General features: G+C 43.9%; 1 protein-coding gene across 4 annotated transcripts in view; it reads left to right on the top strand.

Moving 5' to 3' along the window:
* EVA1A (eva-1 homolog A, regulator of programmed cell death) overlaps nucleotides 1-27,489 on the top strand; it is a 199,632-nt gene that overhangs the window by 113,389 nt on the left and 58,754 nt on the right. The window contains exon 1 of one of the 4 annotated variants that reach the window (XM_040554333.1): nucleotides 23,358-23,638. The exons of the other annotated variants lie outside the window; for them this stretch is intronic. The gene's annotated coding sequence lies outside the window, so the exon portion shown is untranslated. Of the gene's footprint in view, nucleotides 1-23,357; nucleotides 23,639-27,489 lie in introns of those variants that run through there. 4 annotated transcript variants of the gene reach the window in all.

Raw genomic sequence — 27,489 nt, 5'->3', positions numbered from 1 at the left:
GGGACTTGTAGTGATTCCTCTCTGTTGCCCTGGAAATGCTCCTCTGCAGACCTCTTGGAAGGAAAGCTGTGTCTCTAGCTGCATCTCAGGTGTCTTGTCCTGGCGTGGCCATTTGTGTTTCCTGATGAAACTTACAAAGCAAGTTGTAGATCTCAGTGTAGCCAGATCCAGCCCACAGATGCTTTTGAAGTTCAAGACTAAAGGTTTGGACTAGCAGTGGATGCAATCTTGAGTGTAAGTGGAGGGATGGAGTACTGAGTGCATGGACATATTGATCTGAGTAGGAATGCAGTTGCAAATAGGTATGTTATTAAACACAGTCTAATGCTGACCAGATGTAGTCGTCTACATTATAATCAGCTACATATGGACTAGATACTCTGGCCTCCCTTTGTAGTTAGTATATGAAAAGAAATGGGCATTTCTAGGCTGCAGTTCATCTCATTTTTATGTAGACATCGCAGGCACCTTATGAGCGCTTATTTTTCTCTTTTGTTTACTGAGGGAAATCATGGTGACTAAATCAAGTGTGATTTTCTGCATTGTTGATGTCTAAAGTTAGATCAGATAGGTCTCACCTTGAATATGTTTTCTACAAAGTTACGTATTCTCAACAATTGTCATTATTTTTCCTTAAAGACTCTTCAAACCTCACAATACTTAAGTCCAGTTCTATCATCTTGTTGATTGTGTTTGCTAACTTGCTTCAGATCTTTTTATTAACTTACAATTCTTTAATAGTTTTGTGTCTTATTGCCAGAAAATTCAAAAATTAGGTATGTAATACCTGCTTTCAGGAAATATGTCTCTCCTGACAGGTTCTTATTTGGTGGGTTTGTACCCAGTTTCCTTGGATGGGATTCACTTTCTGATACCAAATGTAGTTGCCTAGAGGTAGATGAAATATCAAAGTTCCTGTTGTAGCCAGTGAGCCTAGGAAACTTCTGATACTGACTGGTGTACCTAGAGTTCATTTCCCTATGTATACATACACAGAGATATTTTAGACAATCTGTTTTGTTTATAGGTTCTACCTAATATTTGCAAACCCTGCCTTTGATGTTTCAGCCCAGGGCCTTTCAAAAGCACTGTGCACTCAAGTTTAACTGGATGGTGGATATTTGCCGAGCTGAATTGTTCTCAGACTGTAAAGACCTGATCAGTGCCGACATTAGTGGGAGCTCACACACCTAATACCCTTGTGGATGTTTACATTGCAGACATATAAATACAGGTGTCTGAATCCTGGGCTGACTCCCACCCTTCTTGTCACTATGCAAGGAGCAAAACCTGGGAAGTGTTTATCTTTTTTCTAAGGGTTGCACTAGGCCTAATATAGTTTCATTGCTCTGGCAGCCATCCCTGTGGAGGACAGCAAGAATGCATGAGAGAGAAGGCTATTTATGTTGCTATTTCTTTCTTATTTTTACCCATCTTTGAAAACAACAGATCCCAAAAATGGACATGGTAGTGTTATCCCACTTATGGCACAGAAGAGCAAAGAGCTTCATCTCTATTTTAAGACATCAAAGGAATCCATGTCGTTCTGAAGGGCATTTCCTTTTCTCAGTCAGTGATAAGAGAAAAACTTTCCCATTCTTTTCATTTTGGCAGAAACTTACCCAGCTCAGAAGCAAGGGTTTGGAGTTAGGACTAGGGTCTGTAACATTGAAAACACCCTAATTTCCAACACATAATACTTTGAACCAACCCAAGAACAGCCACTTGTCCTGCAGTCAGAAGCTCCTGGAGGTGTTTATGCACTGTAGTTCATAATGTGAAGGGCTCTGATGGGTCCATACATTGCACACCATCTCTTTGGGAGATTCGGCCCCATGGAAGCAGCTGGGGTGACACCAGTTGTCCTGTTCCTAGAGGTGTTTTACCCCAACAACCTTATTCAAGAATGGGAGGTCTTGCCTAATTTAAGGGACATACATCCTGCAAGGATCTGCTTGGTTGGACAACCTGTGTCACCTGGAGAAATGACAAGAAAGGGGGAGTGAACATCCTCATCAGCACCAGGAAACTCTCTTCTCTCCAGCAAAGCAGAGCATTTAGTGCATGCAGCTTCCAGCTAGGCACAGACAGCATCCTGGGAGGCTCTCCAGGAACTATGCAGCCCTGAACTTGGCAGAAACCAGCAGAACCTGGCTAGAGCCCTTCTCCAGCTGGCTCCGAGCCCTTCGGCACCATCTGATAGCAGATGTGTTGCAGTATGCCACCCCTTTGCCACTCCACTGTCCCTACCCTGATGTGCTCCCCCCATGCCGGGCAAGGGACCTGGGAGCTATGGGGGTTGGTTCGGTGCCCACCGATAGGAAAACCCTGTGCTGGGGGGAATACCTCCAATAGTTGAGCCCTTTAGTATATTAATGTAGATATATGCTGGATTTGACCTCCAGATCAACGAGGTTTATTGGTCATTATTCTTCCAGTCCCTCTTTGTTCATTCTTCAGTATGTCTGGGTTAACAGGCTATTGCATTCAGCAGGCTGGCATGCTTAGAAAAGATCCCTGCTCCGGATCAGTGCAGCTTTCCTGCCGTAAAGGACAATAGTGCTGCAGAAGAATCTCTTGCAGGGGAAATGTTGAGACAGTCCAGCCCTTGTGTGATGCAGAGTGAGTCTTGATTTGGCCAGGGAATGGCCAGCAAACCTTGCACTAGGGAGGGTTTTCCCATCTTGGCTCCCATCACAGTGGGAGAGCAAGAGTGGGATATAGGAGAGGGCTGCCCTGCCCAAAAATGTGCCCCATTTTTGCTCTGAAGCTGTTCTCATATATTTTTGTCTAGTTATTTCTCTTGTTTTTGTTGTCACAAGGTTGCAAAGCAAATCCTACTAATGCCAGTTATTCCCTCCTCATTTAGGACATGGCCACTTGGCAGCTCATCACATTGTTTTCGTGGGCTGTCATTCTCAGAGCAGCAGCTGCCCTGTGTACCACTATCTGGTACATTCAGGGCACAAGGATGTCTTCTCTCTGATACTAATGAGTTCGCCCATGATTTCTCAGCCTGTTTGGATGGAAAAAGAAGTTGTTGGACAACATCCACCATTATTTAGATTGGCAATGGGAATAAAGCTGGTCTAGTTTGATAACTTCAAAACTACAGACTCAGTATTTCTTTTGGACATGCACATTCAATTAGCATTTATTTTATTTCTTTAATAAAAAAAAATCTAACACTTTTTATTAAATGTTCCCAGTTCAGTTTGAACTCTGATTTGCTTTGAAGGTGCCTGGAACCAGATCCTGTAGCCAGAAGAAACTGCAGCATTTCTAGTCATTAACGAAGAATGAGTCTGAAAGAGGCTTTGGGTCTCAGAAATGAGGAGGTGCTGGAGATATCTTTCTAGTCAAGGTTTGAATCCCTTCTTAGACAAGAGCTATTGCAGCGAGAAAGGCCAAACTCCCCAGATGTGCTAGGCAAAGTAAGTCAGTGAGAGATGATGTCTTGTCTGAGTGGTTTGTAGGACCTGCTGCAAAATCTTTCAGTGGAATCAGTAGGCTTTGAGTCAGGTCTCAGATGATTCTATCCTGCAATAAACACAGAGGAACAGCAGTAATTGTAGATCACAGTGTCCATTTTGGTCACTATGATGTTATTATAACTGATTCCCAGTCCACAAACACACCCTGTTTTGTTAGCTTGCCTAGCAGCTCTCATGAACCAAACATACTGCTGAGAGGGAGCTACAGATAATGTGGTTTTCTGAGCCTTTCAAACATGTTATGAAACCAGTAGAGCCAAAGTAATCATTATTAGTAAGCAGGCAGACTTAGATCCTGAGTCTTAATTCACTGTGAATATAAACAACGTGCCTTTGTGTGCATCCTCCCTGCTTTTGGTGACTAAGGTTTCGCTGTGAGATTAGGGGCTGAAGGTTCCAAGACGATAATTTCAGTTGTGTGCTTCTTGGTGTTATAAAGCCCATAGACCAGAAAAATTATTGCTGTGATTTAGTCGCAAACTCCCTGGAGTGGACAAGGGTTGTGGATCTCATGATAAATAGCACAAGCTAGCATTTAGCAAATAATAATGCAGACCACAGGAAAATACGAAGAGAGGAAAATGTATTCCCAAGGACTGATAACTAACGTAAAGAGCCAAGGAATAGTTTTGAAAGGGAAGGAATGTCTCCAGCTTCCCTCTTGCATAGGTAAGTCACTGCTGTCTTGATACACTGCAAAGGGCCTGTATTGATCCCTCCAGAACCAAAGGCACTCCTGGCAATAGCTCAGGATACACAAACTCCCAGCCTGATGTTTTCCAGCCCCAGCTGGAAGGTGATGGAGGCTATATTCGAAGCAGCTGAAACGGCCTGTGGCTAGAGCTTGACTGGCTGTTTACAAGGTTTCTCTGATGCTTCTGTGCCATCTGCTCCTCCCTCTTCTGCTCTGTGCACAGGGTGGATATTTTACAAGACCATTTTCCTGTCACCATGTCCCATCTAGTCCCTTCTCAGGGAGCTAAAAAATCCTCCGTCTTCTTGCATCCAACCAGCGAGTCCATATCCCCCCTATAAAGCTCCCTTTGCCTGGGATATGCCATCCTGGAAGACTGTAAACACCAGCAAGTGTGCGTACAGACGGGACCGTTCTGGTGAGCCCGCTGTCAAGTCATGTCAGGCCTTGAGGCACGAGGGTTTGCACAGCTGGGAGGTGGTTGTAGTAAGCCAGGGGCTGGGGCGACCTCCAGCCTCTTTTTTTTTTTTTTTTTGTGGCCTTAGACGGAGGCAGCTGGGAGGTGGATGATGCTGACCAGCTGTGTCTGCTGCCTGCGGTCTGGCACAGGGATGGGGCCACCATGGTGAATTCCTGGTAGACAAGCAGGAGGAGGTGAGAGGGAGGAATGAGAGGGGCAAGTCTCATCCTGGAGCTGCAATGGGTTTGCAGAGGATGGGTCTGTTTTCCCTTTTTTTTGGCTGCAAAAGTCTGTATATACTTCACGACCATATTCGGTCCCATATTCTAGGCTTTTCACCTAAAATATTATTTGCAGAGAAGCTGTTTATTCACCCCCAACCCTGATGCAGTGCAACGCAAGCTGGCAATGTGCTGTGGGTCATTGCAGGGCTGGTGCGTGCCTTTGCACTGTAGCTTTGTGCCAAAGTGATGGAAAATGCCCACTTCGTGCATTGCTGCTCTGCTTAATCCACAGTTGAAAGGAGGAGAGCTCAGAGTTGGAGGGGACAATTGCTTAATGACTTTAGGTGCTGCTTTGGGATAGGAGGTATAAAATGGCACACATAAATGAGCACGAAGGGTAAGGCTTTGCTTGAAACGGACTTTGCAGCTTGGATATTTCTCCATTTGTTATGAGAAATGCATCCTGTCAGTGATCAGAGATACAGTCTTGACACTTCTGAAAGAGAAGGATTACAAGTGCGGTCTGTGTCCAGCGCTATGTGTTTGTGCTTGGCCTCATAAGGTGAGAATTAAAGTTTCCTGTGTGATTATGTGGAAACTGTAGTAAAACATACATAAAACTAAATTGTGGGTCATGCGTTTCAGATGCTGGAAAGGGAAAAATGATAGATAGCCTGTGGCAAAATCCGATATATACACGTGTGACTGCAAAAGATCAGAAGAAGGCATAAGCATCTGATTTAAAATACTTGTACTGCAGAGGCAGATTCATAGCATATGTTGAGAGCTTATAGGGAACAGACCGTGCAGAATCTGATACCACACGCAGAGAGAGCGAGCACACTGGAAACTTCATTCTCCTGGGAAAAAGATCATGGAGCAACATTTATTTTTAAGAGGCACCCTCATGTTTTATTTATTCATGCTTTCTGCCCTGGTATTCAATAGCAATGCATTTCATCACTTGCAGACACGCTGCTTGGGAAGGCAGGCTTGGAGAATACCTACCTTCTGCTCAAATCCATTTTCCTGTTGTTGCATACCATGCTGCTCCCATTATTTGACTGTTCTGCATCCTGAAAGCAAGTTGTGTGGAGTTAGGTTTAGCTAATGAAGTATATCCTGGGAGAGGTGCACTGGAGAAGGATGTCATAGATTAATAGACCCAAGGAGCGGGTCAGTGATGTGCTCACAAGTAGGAAGTCCAGCCTTTCCTCCTGAGTTTAAAAATAAATTAACATGAAAGCTGCACACTTGCAAACCCCTCCGTGCTCAAATCAGAGCAACAGCGTCGTAAATAATCCTTCTCCTCATCCTAGTCCCTTCCTCATGACACCAGAAAGCTGGTTATCTCTGCTCCACCTGGCAGCCCTGTTTATAATCAGACTGAAATGCTGTGCGTTTACCCTCTGGCTAAGGGAAAGCAGGAGTCTCGGACAGGTGCCTACCCTCGTGCTGGACCGGTGGCGGAGGCACATCCCCACAGGCCAAGGATCTCTCATCGGAGGTGACACACAGCCCCTTCTGTCAATGTTTCATTCATGCTGAATGACATGTCATTGGGGTGAGGCCCTGGGGAGCAACCTTTCTCCTTCAAATCCCTTCTCCAGAGACTAGAGGCTGCTTGCTGGATACCAAACAGGCAGCCAAGGCCTGTTACTGCTCTGTGCTGCTATCGTCACTCAGCATCCTCCCGTGGCACAGCCAGAGGGGAAGGGGCCTGCTGGCTTCTTTCCAGCCACCAACAACTGCATGTTCCCCTCCTGAGAGGCAGCTCTGGTCCAAAGTGAGATGGCCTGAGTATGACGACAGTTAAATTTAGGGAAAGACCTGAGGCAAGGCTGAAGAACTGGGAAGAAGGGAACATTTCTGGAAAGGGACAGCAGGAAAGACTTTAGGAATGGGGCTGACAATAGCAAAGAGAGCAATGATGGCAATCAGAGGAAGGTGGGGCTGGTGGAGAAAGACTGGAAGAGAAAACTCTGAGAGGACAAGTGGTTCAATTATTCTGTAGATAATACTTGATACTTGAGCCAGGATTCCTATTTTTTTTTTATTCCAGCTCTGATTTGTGAGTGACTGCAGAAGAATTGTTTTATTGTTTTGTGCCTGACTTTCCCCATTTCTGAAATACAGATAAGGGCCATTAGCAACCCTATAGCAGATGAGGGCATCTTAAGATCCTAGCCTGGAAGTGTTGACACTTGAGCATTATTGATAGACTTGTGGAGACAGGCTGTCTCTGTGAATACCTCTGCAAAAATCTTCTTGAGTGTCTTTAAATTTGGCAGCTCCTAGAGCACATGCACCAAACCTGAAGCACCTTCACAAGGTCTGATGCTGGTACTTATGTCCTTAACTGTTCTGCCTCCTCGTGATAGGTTTTGTAATGTCTGGAGATGGAGAAGGCGTTGTGAGGGGAGGGAGCAGCAGAGCTCCGAGCACATCCTTAAGGACTAACCAGCCATAAGATTTGGCTGCAGCTCCAAAAATGTAAGTGTTGGATGTCTCTGCCTGCACCAGTGGTGGAGAATTGGGCAGGCCTCTGAGACCTTAGACAAGTCATTTATTCTCTCTCTGTTTCAGCCATCTATTTAAAAACAATCAACCAACCAAAAAACAAACAAACAAACAAACAAAAACCCACAACACAATTTCCAGAAGAACGAAGAAGATAAGTAAGGTAAAGGGTAGGAGGTGGTGAGGTGTAGTGAGAGAGTCCATGGAAGTATACAGGTAGAAGTTCATCTGAAAAGTGGATGTTTGTCCTCTGCCATTCATTATGTCATTCTCCTTGCTGCACTCCACCCTCAGGCATTAACATCACTCAGAGACTCAAAGGGATTTTCATGAAATGCCCGAGATGTGCTGTTTCTCATTTCAATAGGTCTTAGTTAAGACAACAGAGGGAAACAATTCAGTGTTGCAATGCTGATAGCAAAAGAGTCACAGATGCTGATATCAAGAGGCTTATCTAGTCCATTTTGATCTTTATTGTCTTGCTTTTCTCATCTCATCAAACAATCACTACTGGACTCCACAACTAGGTCTCCTTTGAGGTCTCTTAGGATCCACAGCCCAAGCCTGAAGCTCCCTAAAGCAATGGTAATTTTGAAGATCTTAGCCATAGCAGCCTGTCTTCAGTTGTGCTCAGTTCTCTTTTCAGAACCTAAGTAAATGATGAAGTTTTCAGATATAAGTATTTCAGATACAGTTTTACCATTAGGCTCATATTTGCCTACGCTCATCCCTGCACTTGTGCCGCATTTGTGTATGTTTGTCATGGATATGTTGACTGGTCAGACAAAGCAGGAAGCCAGAGGAGTCCAATGGCTTGGTGTTCAGTTGCCTGAAATCTTCTCTTAACCCACACATTTTCTGAACTAAGGCAGAACTTGGCCTTTATTTTTTCCCACCTTTGCTGTCCCAGAACTGCCCAGCTAATTGCTGCACTCACCAGTCTGAGTCACAGCGCAGCTGACACATGCTGTTCTCTTCATTGTTTTTGGAGAAGTCTGTCTGCTTTAACAGGGTAGGGCCCCTTGTAGGGGACATTTACACAGTTTTCCTGCTCTGAGGTTTGGCTTTTCTTTGTTACTGTTGTGTCTCTAAACTTCAGGAACTCCGTTAAAACTCTGTTAAAACAGCCATTTCGTTTCTGCTAATGGTAATTCACATTTATGTTTGTTTTGTGAAGTGACACAAAACAATGGAGAGCTCTTTTTTTCATGACCCTGATTCTCCCCTTTAATCACAAAATGTTGATGATTCGGGTATTAAACTGATCCTGAATCCTGTTCTTATCACCTGGTTATGGGGGTGACCTGCATTACATGTGGTGGAAAGAGTTCTGAGCTCTGCAAAGAGTGACTCTAGGCACTGACTTTTTCATGTGCCAAGCTACCTTGCTGCTGTTCCTGTGGGTTAGTTGACTTTCACCAAGTTGGGAAACATTCATAAGCAGAGCTGTGAACGGAAGTGACATATTTACCTCGCCTTGTCTCCTTTCATCCCGTTTTAGACCTCAAACTGTCTAACAGCATTAGGAAGCCCCACAGAATGAGAACTTGAAGTCAGTACTGCTGGGTTTACCAAAGCACTGTGCTATCTCCTGACACTAACATTAACTGAATACATTGGAAATGGGGCAGAATGAGGCAAATTTCAGGGATATGGGAAATAGGAAAATCCTGGAAATAAAGCTTGGGAAAACATCTGCCACCTTATTGCAATTAACCAGTAAGGCGACTGGCTGACAAACAGTTACCTCTTTTCAGTCTGTTTTTAGAAGACAGAGAAAAAATATCTTGCATTAATCTTTAAAATCTTTACAAATTGTAGTGACATTTAAGAATAACCAGCAGTCAGTAAAAGAGCTAGTAACTGTCCCAAAAGTCTGGCTTCCGTCTCTAGTAAAATAGTCTAAGTAAGGAAAGGAGAATTTACTGTGCCATGCGCTCACATGGAGGCATGTGCATCTTAGCTAACCCTCAAGATAGTTGCCAAAACAGAGTGTAAATGATGGGAAAAGAGAGGAGTGAATTTTGTTGTAACAGAATAATGGAGAAAATGCTAAACAAAGTAAATCTGTAAGCAGTTAAAGCAAACCTCATCCCTGGTGAAGAAGAATTTATTGACTTTTCTGTGTGACTCAGAGCACAGTTTAGTTATTAATTCAATTCCTTTAGTGGCATGTAGGAAGAATGCAGACCCCTCTACACATGTTAGCTTCACCCTTGAAAAATAAAAGAACATGAATAGCACATACATAAATTTGTCAGAAACAAATCCTGCCAGACATAACTTAATCATTTAGTTTGATCCAACTGCAGTCCAAATAGATGAAAAGAATGTGGTCATTTAATCTGCATAAATAAGATGTCTGCTCATATATTAAGGCGCTTACTGTATTGTCTCATGAAGACTGAGCTGAAAAATTAATTTAGATTGACTGGAGATGAAGATTATAAAAGAGACTGAAAACAGGCTGGAGGGACCAGAAACACATAGTGATGAATAAATGCCAACACTTGGTGGGAGATTCCTTGGGGAAGCAGTAGGGAACAATGTTAAACTGGTTTTGCTTAAGATCCTAATTAATGATTTGGAAGGAGGGTTGGCTGTGATGTAAACTCAGTGCTAGGACAGTACTCATCTTGGGAGGGATCATGCTTTCCAAAACACTCATACTAACAAATTTTGATCTGACAAATTTTGGATAAATCAGAATCACAAGTTCAGTCTAGGGGCTCTATGCAAAGCCCTAACTGCACTTGTCAGTATATACTTTGAAGTCTAGGTCTACCATTTGGAACAAACAAGTTCTCTTGGTTTCCGGTATGGTTCAGCCTCTCCCACTTATTTATCTACTGTTTGTCCAACTTTGTGCACATCGGAGTCTCCACACCAGAACCAAGAGCCTCCTGGCTGACTCCATAAACATGCTGTTTTGTTGTACTGATATTTGAACACACATCATGATTCCAGCAAGTATCTTGCAAGTATCTGTACTAAGCTTTTCAGGCAGATGGCTGGTGTAATAACAGGGATTTATAGGGTCTGTGTTTTATAGGGTCTGTGTTTCCTCATTAAATTTACTGTCCTTCAACCTGTTTCCAGGGGCCTGGAACCTCCCCATCAGTTTTTTTTTTTTTTTTTTTTTTTTTCAGTGAAAGTTGTATATCAAGATGATCCTGGGGGGACTCTCGCCAATGCTTTGAGTTTGGAGATTCAGATTGGGTCGTCTGTCTCCTCTTGCCTTTGATGGTGCATGTTTAGCAGTCCTACTGAGAGAAGGGCATGGTGCTGGCTGGGAAAAGGGATGGGATGTGCAGCTTGCTTTGCTGCTTGCACATGGGAAAAAGAAGCTGCAAAAGCAACCCCATCCCATATCTAGAAAGAAGGGCAGGGAGAGAGGTATAGCGGGGCCAGGAAATGCAGAGCAATTTTGCTACCATTTAGCAGTGCGTTTGTTGGCACTGTCTATCACTAGCTGTAAGGCCCAGCAGAGGTTATTAATTTGTGAGACATTTCCCAGTGCTACCCCTGTAGCCACCTCATGACCATGAATGTCTCCTCCAAGCCTCAGGAAGAACTATGATGGGATTGTGTGTGCTGGGTCGGGTTTGCAGGCCGCCATTTCAACAAGGCTGGGTTATATTCTACGTTGTGAACTCCCTGGGGCAGGGAATGCCTTAATGGGTTTTGTTTTCACATTGGGGTTGCTTCTTTGTGGTTTTAGGGAAACATGCACAATGCTTAAACAGTGAATAGCAAGATTGACATCAGGAGGCAAATTAAAGCATGAATGACAAAAGGAACAAGCAGGAGCAAAAAAAAAAAACAGGTGAGAATGGAGAGAGAAAGAGTGTGTGATAGCCACAGGAGCACATTTATCTCAGACCCTGCAAGAATCTCATTTTAATTCTGTGGAATCTTCTGGCTTGGGTAGAGATACTATAAAATATGGCAGTCTGGGTGTTGCAAATGCCCAAATTCCTTCTCCTCCTTCTCCAGTGCTTGTCTGAAGGAAACATTCATCACATATTTCTCTGTTTAAGTGAACATTGATTTCAGGACTTGAGTGGGAGGAAGGAATAAGAACTAAGGATTAATTGTTTGATTCATTCTCTGATTATCCTCTTCAAGTATTAGAAAAGGTATTATTATCTATTATTGTTGAAAGATCATTATTTTAATTGTTCTTTGATGGGAGTAGAAAACTAGGGAATTGGTTACTCTGTGTGGTCCATTAGTAGTGCGCTAAAGAATAAAGGAGAATCCTATGAAGCTTTCCCAAGAGATGACATTTATTAGGTTGTAAAATAGCCTCCCACAGAAGCACTCAAAGCCCTGTCACTTAATTGATAAGTTACTGAGACCAACAGGGCCTAAGACTTCTCTGAATTAGTTGCTGTTTGAACTGGAGTGAAATGTTAAAAAAGTTGATTTGAAGATTCCTGGTGACTGCAAGTATCCCACACACATAGCAAAATTGTCAAAGAAACGGGATTGATTTCTGCTCTGAATGTCTAGATTCAACTTTTAGCTATTGGTTGTTGCTAGAGCTTTTACTCTTAAGGCTGAAGAACCCTCATTATCTAACTTTTATTCTATTTTTACATACTTACAGTCTGTGATTAAGAAACCTCTTAGGCTTTTCTTTGTGAAATTAAAGATGGAGAGCACCTTGTCTTTCTCCAGAATGAAGTTTCCCAAATCCTAATTCATTCTTTTGGCTTATCCCTGAATTCTTTCCCATTTCTTAGTATTTGCAGCTTCTGAAATAGGCTATGTATATCAGTAACAGTTGCACAAAAGCCAGATTGGTATGACATACAATTCCTTTGCTTCTTCTACTTGATATTACATCTCCAGTGCATGCATTACTGTTGGAGGTATCAGACTTGTTGTCCCTAAACTAATTAGACTCTGTAACTTGCTAGGCTTTTCCAGCTTACTGCTTCTGGCCTCCTGTCTCGTGCCTGAGAACCAAGGTCTCCCCTGTTCAATCTTACATCCAGGACTCTGCGCATGTCTATACTGAAATTCGTACTCTTGGCTTGTATGCAGTTTTCTGGATTGCTCTCTGGATTGCTTTGCTTTATTGTCCTCTTCACTCCATACCACCTCTGCAAACTTTCACAAACTTACTAATTTTTCTGCCATCTCAGCAATAAATGTACTAAATAGCAACTGGTGAGGCAGGATCTAATGGGACCAAAAGCTCACTCACTGAATGATTTCTTCCAATTTACTACTACAGAGATATCAATTAGCTGATCTCCAATTCCTCTATACTTTACTATGCTGATTTTAAACCAGTCAAATTTAGTACTCAGTAATTCAAGTCTGGTGCTTTTCAGAAGCATGTTATATCTATCCTATTACTTTTATCAACCTCATTTGTAGGCTTATCAAAAAGTGAGACTGGATTAATTTCATGGGATTCCTTCTCTGCTAACCATTATTGATGGACATTAATTGCCTATTTTTCCAAAGCTGTCTTATGATTTTGCCTGGGATTGATGTGAAGCAGACAAGCCAGTGATGTTATGCCTATTAACCCCTTTCTAATGTATGCAGTGTGTGGGGAACATCAAGTCATTTTACCTTCTAAAATCATTTAGGAGTTACAGAAAAACATTGCATTGCGGTGAGCAGCGTACACACAAGCAGCTCCTGGATTTCACTTAAGAGTTTTTAATTTTAAAAATTATTATAGATGTGACTGTTGGTTTTTATCATCGTATCATACTCCCTTAGATAGGAAGAATTTTTTAGAAGATCACCTGACCTGGCCTGAATTGAACTATATATATATTTTTTCTGTTCTATTCCTGCACTTATCAGATGAATTTTTGAGCATCTTCCAGTAGTGCATTAAGCACAATGCTTATACATCTTTCAAGTATTGTTTTCTCAACCTCCTCTCTCGGGAGGAGTGTTTGAAGTGCAGCATATTATTATGATAGGATTTTAAGGTGGTTTGGTTTTTATGAACTGAGTGTGTTCTCTCGTGTCTTATTTCACATAGGCAAGGCTAAAGAATTGCACCATGTAACTGTAGTGAAAGGAGGTGAGATTTGAAGTAGTCTGTGGCTTGTAAAGGAATTCATTTTACTATTTTGATGAGACCCTGATTTCTCTTTTCATGGAGCCAGAGGATCAGAGTTGCTAATCACTGTGTTCTTCTAGAGCTTTTATATGTCTTGGAGATGTCATGGAGCCAGAAGACAAAAATGAGCATCAAGGACCAGAAGTAATTCCAGAAATCTTCAGGAAGCTGGGCTAGATGGTGGAGGGGAGGTTTGTCCTGCAGTGGGTGATGGAGGAGAGGTGTGACCTGCAGTGATGTTCTTAGCTGGCTTGGTTTCCTGTATTATGAAATAATCTCCATGCCCATATCTGTCCCTCAGTTCTATTGATTTAGCCAGCTCAGTCTTAAAGGCTTTGTTCAAAAATAGCACTATAGAGGAGCTCAGCATCAGCATTCATTGTAAGCTGTACAACTGCATGTGGGAAAGAAAGATTTCTTCTCAGAGGCACTGGGAATTTCAGGTTGAAGTGTTACCATGGCACAAGTTAGGAAGAAGGGATATTTGATTCAGGAATCTTAGCTCAGAGTTGTTTTAGGATGTTCAGAGCATGCCGGCAGGACTGACTGCTGGGAATGCAGCTGGGCCCATGGTTAATGGGTAAAAGCCAAAGTGAAACGTGTTATGAAGAGGGAGATATGATATTTTTCAGACCTTGACCATCTTTCTTTGCAATGACCAGTTTTGATGTATGCTGCAGTTACTGAGGGTTTGAGAAAGGTTTGCCATCAGGTAAGAAGTTGGGGCAGAAGTTATAAACTCCAGGGAGGTCAGAGAAGTTTTATTTGTCCTGTGGTTGTTTTTTTGTTCCCCCCCACCCCTTTTTTTTTTCCTTCTGACAACTTGCTTACATGTTAATCCTCTTGCTTGAATTCATCACCTTCCTAAGGGTAGAAATGCAATGCTGAGTTATTGAATGCAGTCAATTCACCCTTAGTAAGACACGAATACACACAGTTAACTAGAACCCTTAAGAGCAGTAGTTCCAAAAGTTCCCTATTTGTGAAGCCCTTTTTGTTGCCAAGGCACAAGTTTCCTGCACACTTGCAGGACCATTAGCATTTCTAGTTCCAGGCTGGGGATGCAGCCCAATTTGGCAATCCCTGCTCCTGCCCTGTGGAGTCCCAGCAGAGAAAACACTCCTTGCTGAGCCTCTTGAGTCATGAAATCTGCAGTTTCAATTGGACTTTCGTTTCTTCTGTAATCACTGTTAGAAATGAGACAGCATCAGCAGTGGTGTGCAACTGGGATGAAGGCTTTCATGGCTCCTCTCTGTATTACTTTTAATTTTTAAGAAGAGGATTCCTGAGCTCAGGTTTTTCTTCTCTAACACATGGGATATACTTGGGGAAAAGTAGCTACTAAGAGGTTTTGGTTCTGAGAATAGTTCTTTGGCCTCAAGAACATGGAGGTTTCCCCAGAGGCTCTCCCAGGGGGTTGTGTGCCTTAGCTGAAATAGCTGTCCATTGTAAATTTATGTCACTTTCACCAACTTAGTGCAGCAAAGGTGGTGTTGGAGGCAATGGTTCAAACTGCAAAATGTTCCACTGTTCACATTGTAGTGACTGCAACCACCATGGAGTTTTACTGTGTTTAAAAAATCGCCTGCTGTTAGCTTGCTGTGGAAAAATAATGCCTGCTGGAGTGTTTCTGCCTCTGACCATCTTTTGACTGTGCCCCAACGTGAACTCACTTATGTAATGCTTCCTAGTAGCAGTGCTGCTGCAGGAGACGTGGCTGTTCCTGCGAGCAGGGGTAGCTCCACCTCCACTTTTAAAGGTCTTCCCAGCCACGAAATTCAACAGATGCAATGCAGGGAAGGAGAGGGTTTGTTCATGATCAACACAATGCTGGCACTGTACGGTGGGGCTTTATCCACACCTGCTGTGCCTGGTGAGCTTGCTGAGAAGGGCTGTGTGCTCATTTCATCTCATAGTGCATTGCCAAAGACTCCTTCTTTTCCCCTGCTGCAATTTTTTTCCCCCTGCAGGTAAGGGAAGGCAGCTGAGTATCACAGTGAGGTGTCTCTTGGTTGATACATGTAATTTTTTGCTGTTGTGCCAAATGCAGAATGACCATGTGGTTTGGGAATATGTTGGTGTGTTAGCTCAGGGGTGGATTTTCAAAGAGTTGACTTCACAAGAACATGTCAGTCCAAGGCTTTGCAGCTGATACTTCATGGCTGTGCTCTCAGCAGCTTTTAAGGAGACAATCTCAGTGTCGTAGAAAAAGCAATAATATATAGTTTTAGGACAGGAATCTTCTCCATCATCTGTGATATTTGTGGAAGTCATGATTTCTTGGCTGTGGCACAAATCTAATGTATGCAAGGATAGGCACTTCCAGATGTGCTTCCAGGCCTGAATTCAGAGCCAGAAATCTGTACCATTCTCCATTCAAGAGCACTCAGGAGAGAGACTGGATACCCTTTTATTTCTTGGAGTTGCCTCCATATTTCATGAGCAGAGACTTTGTAGCATGAAGATGTAATTTAAGATCATTCCTACTCCAATCACAAGCACTCAATTATTTGCATTTTTAAAGTTAACTGCTCTTGGGGCGGAAGCAACTGGTCTCAGCTGAAGCGTGGGCATCACAAGGTAGTCTGCTAGCGATCAGTTGTCTGCAGCCAGACATCTGGCAGGAATCATATCTGTAGGACTTTCGTACTCCCCCAAGGTAAGTTGGACTGCTCCAGAGGAGTGTGTTCCCTGGGACAATAATTCCGACTCATTTCCATGCCTCAGATTCTTGCATCCATTCGCAGCAGAACTCAAACTGCAGTGCTGTACATTAGGTATTCTGCTTGCTTTATCTCAGGTGCTAGAGCTTATTTTTAGGACTTTTTTCTTTTGCCTTTTGTTCTCCATTTTCCCTGTTCCCCACTCTCCCAGTTTCTGTATGTGTAAAATTACACGCCAGCTTAGCATTTATGTTAACATGTACTTGTCTCCTGTTCTTGGTCATGCTGACTTAGAAAGCCTGGAGGAAAATGCTCTAATTGAATGTCCATTCATGTGTGTTTTCAGTACTTCCCTTGAAACATAGCTACATGCAGAAACTTTGTGAAGAGCAGAAGCAACAGAAATACAAGCCCCATCATTCCACAGAGCGCACAACAGTCATTACGGGGACAAATCATCCTTATTTTCTGTGGGAATATCTCATCGCTTCAAAGGCTGTCCCCTCGACTCCCCTGCTGATCTCCCTGTTAGCTGCCTCCATCTAAATTGGGAATGTTGTGGGTAGATGGTGCCAGAGACACCACAGTAAGGGAAGCTCTGAGGGCTGTAGTGAAAGTCATCTGTAACCCCCAGTCTAAATTACTTCAGAGTGCAGTACAGTAGGGAGTTTGGGCTGGCTCCACACGAATAGAGACAATATCCACAGTGCACCCAAGCTAATGTGCTCTGTCAGTAGGGCTTATCAGTTCAAGAAGCAAAGTCCCCTGCTTCATCTGGACCAAACCAAGGCATTCACCCACCAAATGCCATCCTGCAGTGCGAGGTAGTATTGCCAGCTTGGTAGGGCATCAGCCCTCAGTTGGCATCAGCCATCAGCTCTTTGTGTTGGGGCAAAATTGATTAAAGAATACTTAGGAAGCCACATTAATTTTTATTTCAGTTGAAAGCATCCTCCCAGGCATCCAGTGCACTTCTGTCCTTTCTCTCCCAGGTGTCTGGTAAGCCTCTGGCTTTCGTTGCTTAAAGGAAATTTTGCCTTATTGGCAAACTGCCTGGTTTTAATATCCTCCAGTCCAGAATTTGCAGTAGCTTCGGTTTGCTTTGGACAACCAGAACTGTCTTCGATCTAATTAAATCCACTACTAGAGGACAAAGACTGGAAGGGAACTGATTCATCAGTAATAGTATCTCAAATACATTTGTTTACCTCTGTAGTGCTCTGAGAAATGTTTTCCTTAAAAACCGCAAACTGGGATACATGGAGATTGGCAGCCAGGTGGTTCTGCTGAATATAGTACTCTGTACAGACTAATTAGAGGCACACAAACCTTGCTGACACCTCTGTGACATCAGATCCTTCACGCAGGATAAGGTCATGTTAGAAAATCTGCAGGAGTCTCAAAGCAGAATCTGACAAACCTTGGAAGCTCAAAACCATCACAGTTTTGCCCGGGTTCTCCTTTGCTGGTGCTGCAGCCTGCTTCCTCCAGGAAAGGTTAAAAGAAGAAAGGTAATTTTAAGTTCCTCTGTGTAAATGAAATCATAGTTGCTGGAAAAATAAAGCAATTGATGTAATGTAAACCTCCTGGAGTAACTAGAGAAGGTGCTATAGAGGCTTCCCAGCAGTTATACACTGAGAAACATTCTTAATCTCCTAGATAATGTAGAAGAGGAATGACATTTATTAGCTACAAGTCCTCACAAGCTGAGGATGCAGTTTTTAAAACTCTATTTGGCTCCCCCTCCTTTTTCTCCTTTATTGTGATCCTTCACCATGGATCATTTTATGTCCAAACTCACCTTCATCTGTTATCATACTTCAGTGATTTATCGACATCACAAACTTCTGATTAATAAGGCTAGATGAACATCCATCAGAAGAGCTGAGAATGTGTGATCATTTCCTCTCGGGCTCTCATTAGCTATAGCTCTCCTTTTGGGAGTTCTATTTTCTATTTCCAGACTAAAACATATGATGTTTAAAAATAATTTCCTACGATTAATATTTTGTTTCTCTCTTTTTTTTTTCTTTAAGTTCAGTTGAGATCCCTTATGATCTCTATACTGACAGCTAAAATAAGTAAAAAACAACCCAACCTATCTCTGTACACTGAATGAATGAGCAGGCAATTCCGAATTAATAAATAGCTTGATTCAGTTTCCTTCATTTGATGTGGAGAATATAGGCTCTACAGATAATCCTATGATTGTTTAAAATGGTTGTGGGATAGGTAGGAATTACACTCAGTGTCTTTTCTGAAAGAATATCATTTTTTTCATTACATTGCTTGAGTTTTAAATGACATACGTTGTGCTGAAAAGCACCTCTGGTATTTTCAGATTATTATGCCAACTAAAATGAAGAGGGTTTTGTTTTAGAGTTGCCATACCAAGTTCTCCTTTTAATGAGACACTCCTAGGTTAAAAATACCTTCCAAAAGCGACTTCCCACGTCTTTTCTACATTAGTGACAGATTGGAGAAGAAAATGTGGAGTAAGCCTGAAAGTGATAAGTTGAGGTTAGAGGTCTAGCCAAAGTCAAGTGCTAGGGAGTTTCAGCTGTAGAGAGCTGATGCTTTGAATTATAATCAAGTGATTAATGTTTCTAACATAAGTGGGTTTGGGAGTTACAAGGACTTGCAGCAACAGCTTCATAAGTATGGTGAAACCTGCTTTGAGAGATATTTTATTTATAGCACATTCATTAGGTTGGACAGAATGGACAACAAGTGCTTATGTGGTTAATGATAAATCCATCTGAGGACTAAACCAGTCTGCTGAGTTATGAGAAAGCCATTTGTAGGTCAGATTTTTCTGGAGAGGGAAAGACTTGAGAGAAACAATCCTTATTTATTTTGGGGGGGCAGGGAGAGGATAGCAGTTGAAATCAGCTTTTCTCCTGGTGTAAAGCGTGCAGGATTTAAATGTTACAGATCTTCCATTTTTAAAGGTCTCTTGCCTGTGAAGTCTGTGTAGCTGGCATCTTAAATACCAAAAGTAAAATGGGAAGGAGCAGGCATGTTGGGAAATGAACAGAATATTTTTATAAAGTAGCTGGTCATCTAATGGTAATGTGTGAAAACTGCAGTGATCTCTGTGAAACTGCAAATGTCAGAAAAGGCTTCATCTCTCTGGCATTATAGTTTTGCTTGTGGAATTCAGAAGTGTTATCATGAATTGAAAGGTATTGAACAAAAAAAATGTATGCGAGCCTGTTTGTTCCTTCTGTTTGAATTCACGAGACCTTAATCCTGTCTCCATAAGTGGTTTAGGATAAAGAGTCTTTCAAATAGAAGTAGTTTCTCCTGAATGATAAAACAAAGCGAGAGCATAGGTAATAAAAATAATGCTTTGGAACATCATTATTGTTTTGGTTTTAGGGATAGATCTACCAACAGGATAAAATGGATTGATCCCCCTCTTATAGCCTTATTCAGGGTGGTGCAGGTCATTCATCCACAGGTCTTACTGGTTTCCACCATGGGCCATGCTGCCATTGGATTTCAAAGTGAGCTCTGGACAGTTCTCATTTAAAAAAGAAGAAGAAGAAAAAAAAAGCATTAAAACAACACCCTTATACATTCCTTTTATATAGCAGCCAAATAGCAAAGGTGTGTTATTTCCCCCAAGAGTCTCATTAGCTGCTTGTCTGGATAGGACAGCTGAAGCTGGTAGAACCGAAAACCTCACAGGTAAATGTCTATCAGAAGGGGACTGCACTTTGCACATCCTCAAAAACAAACAGGCAAAACCTGTCCACTTGAGACACGCCTTTTCCCTGCTGCTAGTGTGATTTTTAGGTAAAAATGGAAATGCTGTGTTCATTGTCAAGGAAGCTAATTGCAAAGTGCCTGCTCTCAGATACGTTGCCCATACCTTCTCCAGGTGTTGCTGCAGGTGCTATTTGTGAGTGAGCTTAGTTTATCAGGAGTCTGAAAGCTGATTGATTATACCCAGTAAGTATTTTTAGAGTGAGAAAACAACACCTCATAAAAAGATACTTAATTCTATATATAAATTTGCAACAAAGCAAAGTACAGGAAGCTGCCTTAGATTAATTCACACTGAAAACTAATTTATTACACTCAGGATTATGAGATAATAAAAGACACAGTGGCTTCTCCCTCTCTTGACATCTTGCAATTCAGAGTGGATGCCCTGCTGAGAAGATCCACGTGGGATGAAGAGTTTTGTGGGGCTTTTGGGTCCCTTGCCATTCTGAAACTAGTTAGGTGCTGCTATATTGCAGTTAATTGGTTAATTAAATAGTTAATTAAATAGCACCAGCCACTGTAAATCTGTTATCCATGATGTTAAATTCTGTTGTGGTCCCTGGCACGATGGTTATCCCAGTCCAGTGACAGCTCTGGCATGGCGTGAACATTAGCATTGGCCAGAGCTCATTCCCTACAGGCGGTTTGGGTACAGCCATTCACTTTTGGAGGTCAACGGTGTTTAACCTCCCATGTACGTGTGGCTGGACTGTGCCTGCTGGCCCCAGGGCCACAGACCCCTGACCCCACTGAGTTCATTAATATGGATGTGTCTAATGTAAGCAAGGTAATGTAATCTCCATTGGGTGAGGCATCACAAGGTTCATCAGCATTTTTTTACAGTCTCTTCGTCTTCTGTTTCTATTATTTTAAATATACTATTAATAAATATTCATTATTATTTTAATTCCCCTTATGTTATTATCCTTGTCAGGATCAGACCTGTCGGGAAACGGGTGTGGTGTCCTGGGCTTGATGCAGGGCATTGCAAATAGTGTGGCGCTGTCTAATCCCCCTTCCACTGTTGTCTCTAATCTATAATGACTTTAGAAATCTGATTTTGGCCAGAATGCTCTAATCTGCATCACGGGCTGCCCCCCTCAGTGACTTCCACGGGCTGCGCTGGAGTATGTCAGGGTTTGGAGCTGAGGGTGGTGTTTGGAGCCGGTTGACAAAACAGATCTGCGAGGCCTCTTCCTGACAGTACACCAGCTCTGATCTGAAACGTGACACAGCCTCAGACATCTGTTTTAAGGGCATAACTGCTCTGAGCTTATTTGAACTCAATACGGGGCTCTGTTTATATTCCTTTGATTAATTGAAAATAACCTCTTGTTAAGGGAGTGACAACCGATACCTTAAATTGTGCTCAAGTCATTCACAAGAGAGGAAAAAATTACACGAAAGGTTAGGCAGGTCAAAGCCCTTGTTTGGATCAAAGCATATGTTGAACAGTGTATAAATGCCAAATCTTAAAGTGTTTTGTATTTGAGATTGAAGTTTGGAGTAAAATGATACTATACCAATAAATCCCTAATTCAGCTTGTTAACACACTACCAAATTGACAAAAGCACAGTGAGAAGGGATGCTTCTGTTGGGCTGACTGGATCTAAGTGTCTTAAAAATTTACAGCAGAGGTGAGGTCATTGCTGTAACACCACATCCAGTTCCGGTAGGCACATTTAAAAAAAAAAAGACTTTAATGCAGTGGAAATGGATCTCAAAAGAGTGACAGGCACAGTTTGTGGTCTGCCTGTAAAATCTACCTTACTTTAAGAGACTAAAAAAGCTCAGCTAATTTTATGTATTCAGGACAAGGTTACGAGATAACTTGGCTGTGGTTTTGTAAGGTCAAGCCCATATGGCGAGGGAACAGCGGGCTCCAGTTTCCACTTGGGGCTGAATGGCCTGGGTGTATTCCGCCAGAAAACTTGGAGGAACCACAGCTATACCTGGGCTTAAAATACTCCTGCTGTGCTGAGGGTGAACTGAGGTTGGGCTGTGTCCTGGTGGGCTGTAGCTCTTCTTTGTCCATGCTGAATCTGTGGCTTATGGAGCAGATCAATGGGTGATGGACGAGATTGAAGGTGGAGAGTGAGGCCAGGCAGATACAGATTAAAAGGGCAGCCTTTCTTCTTCATAAGGTGATAGGCACTGAAATAACTTATCTGGGTTGGATTGTTCTTCATGGAAAGTCTGTGATTCGGGGTGGGATGTGTCCCCGAAAGATGTGCTGTAATCATAGTGGTCCTGCTGTTGATTCAGGACACCACTCTGTGGCTTCAGCTATGCAGAAAATAAGACCAAGTGATCGTAACGATCAGAGAAGTGTCCTCACCTGGCCTTAAGGTATTTCTATTCAGCAGGAATATTTAAAATTCGTATTTTAATAGGCCTGGCTTCCAGCTGTCTCCATGGCTTAATGTATCTGTTGGGACATCTTAGAGCAGCATGGGGGTAACTCATCAACTTCCAAGTAGAAAATTTCCATCTGATCCATACCTCAGTCTATAGCGAGCTGTTGTGTGGGTGAGACTGGCACCCATCTCGTCTACCCTATAGCAGCACCAGGAAGACAAAAGAACCCCTTAGGAAGTCCCGGGTCTAAACTAAACTAAAGGGTTTTGGGCACTGCCTACTGCAAGGGCAGGTGGGATTTGGAGACAGCCTGAAGCCTGGGGTGCCTGCAAGGAATCAGGCACACAAGGCGTTAGGTCCAAATGCTGCTTTAAATAACGCCACCCAGCTGGGTTGCCTTATCCCCTTGTACCCAGCGCGCAGGGAAGCGTTGAGGGGTTTGCCTCGCTGGAAGACATCCACCCAGCTTTGTTCAATTACAGCAATGAATCGCATCCAATGAGGCGAAGGCTTGACTGCACACCCGGTGTGACTTTGTGCTTCGGTGGGTCCTGTTGGTGTCACGCAGCGCCAAAGCCACATCTCCTGGCTTGCCAGCGCTCGGGCTGCTGCCTGCCTTGTCCCCAAGGCGTGTGGGGCGGCGTGCATCTTATGGGGCTGGGAACGAGACCCCTGCCCCATCCCCTCTGACATCCCCATGGGCTGACAGCCGGAAGCGCTGTGTTTTGGAGCAGCTGCTTGCAAACCTGGGCAGAATTAGCTGGGCTCCTGTGGGCAGCGGCTGACGCACGGGGGGGATCTCGTATCCTGCCCGCAGCCCTCTTACACAACCTGCAGCCTGCGAGGGGCTTAGAAAAGCCATACAGCTGCTGCAAACTGTGTTTCGCTCTCAGTGTCTAACAGCATCACACAGCTCTCGCTCAAATAAATAAACTCTGATGGGAACCCCCCCCGCCCCACTTCATTCCCTGCTTTAATAAAACTTACCACAGCACTGCTTTTTTTTTTTTTTTTTTTTCTCCAAGTCAGCAGATTTTTAGGGTGGTTAATGAGGGGGAAAAAATTTCTTCTCCCCCCGCACCCCATCCAACTGCCTCCCCCTTCTTTCGCGTCGGGGGCCAAGTTTGGATTGGAGCCTGGTGAAGTTTCTGTGTCATTTCCTGTTGCTGCCCTCGACACTCGCTCCCGCGCTGCTCTCCTCCCGCAGACGCTCACACGTCCTCGCTCCCGGCTCGCTGCTTTTTGGGGAGGATGTGAGCAAGCACGGGAACACCCCACGCTCTCCCCTGTCACACCACCTGCCTGCCGCCATCCACACGGGCTCAGCTCCTGGCCAAGCAGAACAGCCGAACGGTAAAACAACTTTCTTCTTTTCCCAACAGCTCAGCGATACTTTTTTTTTTTTTTCTTTTTCCTTCTTTCCCCAGGCAGCTGGGAATTTAAGGCGGCGAGAGCCAAAGCAGCCTTTTTTCTCGCAAACTTTCTTCGCCAGGGGGACGTGGCTGGTGGCCGTGGTGGTCCCGGCGGTGATGGATGGGAGCAGAGGTGGGGAGCCAGGGACTGGGGATGCGGAGCCCGAGTGTGGCGGTGCGGGAGCATGGCGCGGGGCTCCGGTGAGGGGAGAGGTCAGCATCCGCGAGGGCTCGCGTTGGTGCTCTTTTGCAAACACCGATGTCTCGATGCAAAAGGAAAAAAAAAAAAAAGGAGGAAAAAACCTGGCTGTGGGGAAGCCAGTGGAGGGAGGTGAAGGAAAAAGCAGGGGGTGTGCAGTGTTTTCTCTTACATGTTCGTCTTTCAGCTTCAGCCTAACGTTTACCCTGGTGAAAGGTTTTCCCTAAGGCTTGCTTGCTGTGGAGTTCAGGGGTTTTGCAGTCCCGGTGGCTGGTATCAGACAGAACTGATACTTGCTAGAATCTGTATTGCGCTCGCTCGGAGGAGCGGGCACAAATCAGCTGGCATCTGTAAAAACCTGCCTGTAATGCCTTTCCTTTGACATTTCCTTATTTGCTCACTAAAGGCAGATATATTTATTTATTTGGTGAGAAAATGACACAAATGTTTGTGCTTTAAAGCAGAGCGACTGTGACTTCATGTGCTATTTCTGTCAATCCCGACTCGTTTTGTCTTGACTGTTTCTTGGACAAACAAGGCGTAACAAAGTGACGGCTAAATCCCGAAGCATGTGCTGGAGCCAGTTCCCGGAGCTTTCGGAGTTAAAAGGCTTGCTTGAACTCACTGACACAGGACAGTAAATTTCAACATGTCAGTAAGTGAGGGAAAAAAGAGCTTGCAGAGCATAACACACCGGCAGATAGGCAGCGGCAGAGAGTCGGTGCTGCACAACCCCAGGGTCTTCACGGGCAGGATTAGTTCCCAACACCTCCAGCTACTCGGCAGCATTTAGAAAGGTCAATTATATGTGTAGTGCTTACCGGCTAATTAGTCGTGGGGAAAAATGCCTCGGAGTTGGCCCTGGGAAAAATGATCTTAACGCTTTGTGTACAGTGTGTTTACCTCCTAGTCATTGCTCGATTCATGTTTCTCCCTCCGCTCACCCTTATTTTATGTTAGTTTTGCACTGAAGACTTGCCTGGCACTGATCCCCATGATGGGAGTGCAGGTACAAGATGGGGAACGTAGGCAGGGGGCTTTGGGCACACCCTGAGCACACCAGTCCTTCGCCCCAGCCTCCAGCTCAGGCACATCGCATCCCATGGCTGGGGAAAGTTCAAGCTCCCTGCCCAGCCTTGGCATCCCTTGTCTTGTGTCCATAAGCAATGAGGGACCCAGGAGACGCTACTGACATCTTTGCCTGGAGTTCATTTCTAGGCAAAAGCTCAAAGTCTGTTTCACAGTTCCTGTACAAAAGTTTCTTTCCTTCTTTTTTTCTTTTTTCCAAAATTGAGCTGTGTAGGTAATGCTTTTTTTTTTTTATTTTTTTTTATTTTTTTTTTTGGGAGGGGGGAGTCTTCCCATCTCCCAGACTCTTTCTGAGTATTGTGCTTCTCCTTACTGATTTTTCAGGAAGTTTTCTTCCCTTTCAGCTTTCTCCACTCAGCTCTGTCTGTACAAGTGAACTATTATTGATGGTCTTTGCTGGCACCCATGGTCCTTGACATAGGTTGGTGTGGGACAGCTCTCGTGTGTTGCTGGGAGCTCGGATGGGCCGGGACACTCCAGAAAGGCATTTTGGATGTGGCCACCTTGTTTTAGAGGGTAGGAGAGTTTATTAATACGTAGGCGGCAGACTGTGCCAGTTGGCTTCAGGGTTGAAGAATGGGCTCTGGCACCGTTCAGTTTACTAGCAGAGACGTAGCCAAGAGGTTAACAAGCTCATATAACAGAGGGAGGGGAGAAGCTGTAGCAGGAGTTACTCCTGGCACCTCTGAGGAGCTGGAGAAATAGTATTTACATGGAACTATGCTTTGCATTTCTAGATATGAAAGGAAATGGAGTGACAGACTGACGTTTTTGCAGGAGTCCACCAGACAATTTAACTCGTAGGTGAGCTGAGCCATTGCACGTGCAAGGGGACTAAGCAGCTTCAGGTGGTGCTTAAAGGGTGGTTAGGACCTGAGGATCTTTAGAAATCCATCCCCGTATTTACATGTTGAGAGAAAAACCTGTTTCAAATGCAATTTTGGGTAATCCCATTATAATCTATCCTATGACTTAGCCTATGGGTGCCACAGTGGCTTTAGATAAGAACAATGCAGTTTCACCCTTAATTATTTTGGTCCTAAATGTGAACCCACTTCATTTTAAGCTGACATCACTCCATGATTTCAGTGAAGTTACTCCTGGTTTACAGCAGTCGAGGTCAGATGAAAGTCAGTTCCTTCGTATTTGTTTTTGTGTACGATTCGCAAGGGAGAAAGCAAGACAAGAGAAACCTGCTCAAGGTGAGATCATGGTGGGAACTGAAGGGGCTTGGGTACCATCAGGACCTTTCTGGCTTTTTTGGATTTTTTGACTTTCTCACTTGCCCCAAATCTCATCTTTATGTTCTGTTCATGGAACCTTGCTCTCTATAAAATCAAATGCCGAAAACAGGGTCCTGGTCCTGCCTCTCCCCTTGTGCGAGCATGTTCTTCACACCATGCATTTAGTGTTGATGTGGCCTTGACAGATGAGTCAAGGGATGGAGATTCCAGTTCTGCTGCTTGCCTTGGGAAAGTGCTCTGGAGCCCAACAGACTTTACTGTCTGGAAATATTTCCTGTTGCACAACATAAATTGTCTGTTTCAGTTTAATCCTGTTGTCTTAAATTACATCACTAAAGTATTACCTTGAGTGAAGCCTCTCTTTTGGCCACTTCACTGCAGTGGGGGAACCAGTATTGTAAGAGGCCTCAGGTTGTGAAGTCTCTGCAAGAAGGTGGAGTGAGCACGAGTTTCCCTTCCCCCTTCCTCCATCTTGCACAAGCGCAGGATGAACAAGTCTTGCTTTGTAGCAGCTTAGAGGTGCAGGTCTGTACTTCTTCTAAGCCCTGAGCTAGACACTTCAGTCCAATGGTGGCTGCTGAGATCTCCAGGAGACATCTCCCATTGCTGGTGGCTTCTGATGGCTCTGGTGGTCCTTTCCTCTGAGCTGCTTTTTTGTGCTTAAGCTCATGATGCTCCCTCTCCTATCCTGCCTGAGGTTGCTCCAAGGATGTTCCGGTGCTGCCTGGCCTCACGTTGCCTGCTGCCTGCTTCGCTTTCTGCTGGGGTTTGCCTGGAGCCCCAGATCTTGTGGTATTTAAGTGCTGATGCACAAATGAAGGTAACATTTACATGCTCTAGTGAGTCTCCGGCTCGCCTGCACGCATCTCGTTTCCATTCTTCTAGAGCAGTGCCACTACCTGTGGACAGCCCTTGCCTCGGTGCTGCAGGGAGCTGTTGATCACTGCTCTGTTTATGGGATATTGCCATAGCAATCAGGATGCGTGGCAGAGATAATCAGGAGATGAAGAGGTGCATGCCTCCTTCCCTCTCCCTCCCTCCTTCCCCAGCCAGTATCTTGTTTGCATTGGCTATTTTTAAGCATATTTGCTACCAGAGGCTGAAGATTGCAATCAGTCTGAGCCTCGCCACTGTGCAACTCACAGCTGTTTCAGGTGGATTTGTGCTGAGGGTGGAAGGGTGGTTTTTGCTCTTCCAGCTGCTGGCTTGGGGCTCCTGATATAGCTGCTGATGGTTGTGGCTCCCCAGGAAATCAGCGAA

The sequence above is a fragment of the Cygnus olor genome, chromosome 3 (genome assembly GCF_009769625.2).
Source record: "Cygnus olor isolate bCygOlo1 chromosome 3, bCygOlo1.pri.v2, whole genome shotgun sequence".
NCBI lineage: Eukaryota > Metazoa > Chordata > Aves > Anseriformes > Anatidae > Cygnus > Cygnus olor.
This window is presented reverse-complemented; position numbering and strand designations above follow the sequence as displayed.